Below are 5,428 nucleotides of genomic sequence, written 5' to 3'. Positions count from 1 at the left end.
TTGTGTGCAAATGGGTTTGACACTGTTGTTGAAAGCTGTGCATGTATTGGTTACCGTTGTTTCGGTGAAATACCCGCGCTGTTCTGTCCAATGTGGGGTTTGGGGAGGAACCAGTAGGGGAGAGTATAAGAGGGGTAACAGGTGGGTGTGTCAGTGTGATCGCAGTTGGCGCGGAACATGGAATGCCCCGAGGGAGTGTTGCTACTGCTTTCTTTTACTGCTATTTTCTTTTTCCTGTGAGCACACATGCCAGGTATATCGCAGTTTCATTTTGCATTCTTATTCTGTTCAATAAAAGCCAAGAAAAGACAGAGAAGGTGTTCTCCTCAATGTCAGCACACAGCTGGATAGTTAGATGTCACAGTTTAGGATAGGGTCAGGCCAGCTCCGCTCATCCGAACCAGTGGAGCGCCACAGTACGTAGTAACAAAGAACACTTAGTCTTAAAATAAACAGTTACATAAAGGCAACAAAGCATTAGAACTAATATGCACAAGGGTTATAAAAGTAGAGTCATCAGAAGGTTACATTTTACACAGCACAAATAAGCAAATGAAAGGCACCTAAAAACAGGGCAGAGCAGCACTGGAGAAAATCAGGAACAGCAGTAGAGACTAAACAACCAGGAAATCAAGAACAATCGAATATTACTCACACAATTAATCCCACAATGGGGGAGAGAAACCTGTGTTTCAGCCATAAGGATAAGGAAACAACTACTCAAAAATACCTAAAGCAGGGCAATGTAACACTATTTGAAAGAGGTCAGGAACAAGATATTACACATGAGCCTATTTACAATGCATTTCACACCCAGGAGCTGAATATTGCACCTCAGTAGATTATTGCATAGTCCCTCATAATTTCACCTATTTTATCACTGCAGTGATGTGTTGTACAGTCTGATTGCTTTAGGTGCATTACCACCACCCTCTAGACTGGAGTGTGAATCAGAACGGTCAGGAACATGTTGACATCTCCCACCATGCACTGCTCCTCTTCTATACTGGGATCTGCCCATAGCTGCTTATCCAAGATGATGAATGTGCAAAAAATAAAAAAAAAGTCAAGTTAAACAGCTTAAGTAAAAGTTTAATGATTTTATTAGCCAAATGAGACTGTATGATATGATCGAAAGCTCCAGAAAAACTACTAAATGGAACTTGTCAAAATAAAGCAAAAATAAAACCCATCCGCCAGGTTTAAACATTGATAGTAAAGAAATGACATTCAAACACTCATCACTAAAGATATCAGCAGAGGAAAATAAAATAACAAAGTGACAGACTTCTCGTGTGTAACAAAACTGATCAGGTGTTAATATTAACGTTACCTGGTCACGTGGTTTGCATTGTAAGGAACCAACACAACTTTGTGTCCCTCCAGTAAAGTGTTTTCGTTTATCTTCATGGTGCCAAACCAGACACAAACACCAATAGGACCGATTATAACAATAAACTAAATTCAACTGTTGTACGTCCTATTAACATATAACAGCTTGATACCGAATCACACGATGGGAACCATTCTTTCCACGGATGTATTAAGGGGAAAAGGTAGGAGATGTTTCAGTGTTTGTATTGTGAGAACGTCTTTTCATAACGTTAATACATTTATATATTCTATTTATTTTCCCCACTGAAAGCTGCTCGCCTGGCGCACACGGCAATTTTTTTTTTTTTCCGGTGTTGCTTCCGCGTTCTGGGGTCCACTGCACATGCGCACTAGGGGGCGGTGGGGGACAGCGGCCGAAATTTCTCAGGCTCCAACGCCAGATGGAAATCGCCTCAAGGCGTTTTACAAATGATATACACATTTATTTGCACTTTTATTCTATTATTTCAGACTCTGTGTGTATGTACATGCACATGTGTGTCTGTGGATCTGTTCATGTTTGGTTGCTTAAATGTCTCTGCCCAGTCTGTGCCACAGCTTCACTGGCTCCTGTGGAGTGTAGATCATGTCCATCCAGTGCTGCAGCTGAGGGCCTCTGGCGTAGATGAAGGGCCCTAACACCAGCTCTCCCAGTAGGACTGAAGCTCTGGGAGAAAGATATATGAATAACACTGTGTCAGTGTTTTGGATCTTTAATAAACTATTCTCATCAACATACAATAGCAGGCAGCAAGCTGTCTCAATTCTGATTTAATGTTTTGCATTCTGTATGCAAGAACATATGTATAGCAGGAATTTGGGAAGTCAGTTCAGATGTTTACATGCTAAAGTTCTGCACATAAAAGTCGAGCCAAAACTATTCTTGATCATTGTAACTAATACAAATTAATTACTGTAACTTAGTTTTGTGATCCACGCACAATGGGTCAGCTAATTATGCAGTTCATCTGTGGAAATGGCTTTCTAGAATGAATATTTGGGTTTGAACTGAGCTTTTTTTTCAGAGATATTCTCCTGAAAATCAACAACTGCTTCTAAACTCAGCTAATTGGCCTGTAAATTAAAGTATTGGCATTTTTTTTTCTAAATTGTGTAAAATGTTTTCTAACACACGTTCATTAGCTTGAACTTTGCAGCTGTCTGAAGCTGATCCTTGCTGTAACCTTGAGTATAACAGTGATTTGCTGATAGTACTGTTAACTGCTGACTAACATTTGATGGACAGTTAAACACTTACTGTACTGTGAGTGTATCTGAAGTCAGCCACCCTGGCCGGTACTTTTGTTTGTCTCTCCCCATTGAGCTCCTTTATTTGCTGCTGTTCATAATTGTGACAACTCAAGGGCCCTGAGAGTGTATGAACATGTACAGTTATTTATGATAACACTACTGAGAGAGCATAAAACATACAGGCAGGATGTGAGGAGACCGTTTGTTATTACAAAACAGGTTTGAGAGTAAAATTCAGATTTTATTCAATGTTGTCTCCATCTGTTTTTGGCCAGTTTTGAGTATCTGAGAATGAAATAGCTAGAAATCTTTTGCAAGATTGGACTGTACACTTTCAGAATTTGGCTTTATTTATAGGTCAAGCCTAACAAATTTTAGTCTGCTCAGCAAATTTAAAACAAATAAAGGAAAGCCCCTGCTGCTTACTGACATCAGCTGAGAGGATGTTTCTGGTCTTGCTGTGTCCTCTTTATCTGCAGCGGTGTGATGGTCTCTGACTGTAGAATTAGCACCAGCAGCTGTTTATCTGCATTAATCACTTTCTAATATTCACATAAGAGTATGTATTTTCATCTATTTAACTTAGCAGTTTTTAAAAAAAATGTGATAAATATTTGAACTAGAGCTGGATGGGAACTAGAAACTTCTACCTCCATAAGTGGATGTCATTTGCTCAGTTGTCATGAAGATGGATTTATTGAAATGCGAGCTCAGTAGATTATACACATTTCTCCATGGCTCTTTGACTTTGTGTTAAGCATACTCATCTATTGATGAAGACCATGGGAGATGGGTGAATGCTAAGAAGTGTTGGGATTGCTTTGTCAAACTACTGTCTTCAAGGAAGGGAATGAGTTTCCAATCTTAATGTGTAGTAGATGCGACAAGCAGTTTTAACAGCTTTATTACCCACTAATCCTGTAAGGTGCCACCAGTGAGCTGACAAAGGAAGATGTGTTGTCTGGATGAAGTGCTGACTCTCTGCTGTGTATGTCACTTGTAAGGTTTTGATTCGTTGGAGACTTCCCACCAGTAATCTTGCAGCTCAACAGAATGTAAATTGATCAAACAAGGTGAAGTGATGCATTTCAATTAGTAGTGATTAGATGCTCTTCTATTTGCAGCTCCACTTGAGTTTTGGCTTGTAACTTTAATTGCAGTGAGTAGGAACGGAAAGATAAGCATAAACCTATTCTGACAAGCCAGTGAGCCACAAAGTTGAACTGCAGGGGATTATGTAATGAGAAAGATGATCATAATAAGGGAAAACACTGACATACCACTAACATCTGCTTCTTTAACCCTGCCTCACAGAGAAGCCCTCCTCCTCCTGTGTGTGTGTGTGCTGAGGTGAGCTGAAGCAGAGAAAAGGCACCCGCTCAGGGCTACAGGGACCTGGCTGTTCTCTTCTTTGTTTACTCAGGTCACATAATACAGACAGTTGATATACCTGCAGTCTTCCCTCCTGTTGTCCATCTGCTGCAAGCTGGAGTGGAGCCAAAGTCCAGTAGTGAAGACACAACAGAACAACATGAAGCAAGAGCAGGTGTGTGTGCTAAAATGTGCATTTGCACATACAATTTATAAATCAAATGTCAAGACTGCATGTGTAAATCCCCACTAGTGGCCCCTCGAGGCTGCAGTTAACTGTACAATATTAAAGTTTTGGATAAAACAAGCAAGAGACACATGTTGACTTGGTGTAAGGTTTTTCTGTTATGTACATGACAAGAAAACAAGAAACTGCTTATTTCTTCTTTTACAAATGAAAAGTAAAATTAATCAGCAATCAAAGACTTATTCAGGTCAGTTCAATCAGGGGTTTGCAGCTGCAACCTTGTATTGCCTGTTATGACCAATAGTTTATGGCTAATGATAGACAGATTTAGAACTAATGTACCTGACTTAATGACTCTTCTCTACATGTGCTACTGTTACACAGCATCTTAGCATTATTAAGCCACTTGTGGTTGCAGTGGCTGCTGTGCAAACCTTGAGACTTGTTTTTAAAATCAAATTCAACATGAATGTGCTCGAAATACTTAATAGCAATCTGCTATTTAACACACTGATGGAATGTTATTACATATCAATCAGCCTATTAGACTGTTATATTTCCTTTTTAGAGGTAGTAATTTTGACATTAGAGAAGTAGTTGAAGCTATAAAGCATTATCAGAAATATCAGGAAACAATCTCTGGGGGCTATGAATGTCTGCAGCAAGCGTAATTAAAATCAGACGATTATTTATCAAAATCAGGACGTCACCAAGATTAGTAGGATTTATTCTCTGGGTAAAAACGTACATAATTTTAAACTACTGTTTCTCAAAAACAAAAAGATGTGCAGTATGTTCTGCAGATATGGAACATGTCTTTTTGCCTGTACAGAACGAGTCCCTGTTAGATTGCTGTGGTTGTGATATAACAAACACTATGAAAATCAAGGCAACACAACTGATGCTGTTTGTGTTTAGCAGATTATTATAGGCTCAGTTTGACAGCTTCACTTCTTACTGGTGTCACTTGATTTTCATTTTATGCCCAAACCTCGTAAATCCTTGCTACTATTCTGTTCCCTTACATTTATACACAGTACGCATTAGCTGACGTTAATGGTCTTTGTACAACTATAAATACCCTTTTACAAAAGACAACTAATCAATGCAAGATGACACACTTGTTACTGAATTATAGTGACTCATAGATATTTTTAGTTAATCTTGTTATATTTTCAACATCTTATGTCAAAAACCCTGAATGCCAAAAAGTCTGATATGAAAATCTAATTCACAATTAACCTG

At 38.9% G+C, this 5,428-nt stretch overlaps 1 protein-coding gene across 3 annotated transcripts in view; it reads right to left on the bottom strand.

Annotated features, from left to right (window-relative positions):
- The window catches only part of rad51d (RAD51 paralog D), a 477,561-nt gene that overhangs the window by 288,290 nt on the left and 183,843 nt on the right, over positions 1–5,428 (bottom strand). The window lies entirely within an intron of this gene.

The sequence above is a fragment of the Monopterus albus genome, unplaced genomic scaffold (assembly GCF_001952655.1).
Source record: "Monopterus albus unplaced genomic scaffold, M_albus_1.0 scaffold38.1, whole genome shotgun sequence".
NCBI classification, from domain to species: domain Eukaryota; kingdom Metazoa; phylum Chordata; class Actinopteri; order Synbranchiformes; family Synbranchidae; genus Monopterus; species Monopterus albus.
This window is presented reverse-complemented; position numbering and strand designations above follow the sequence as displayed.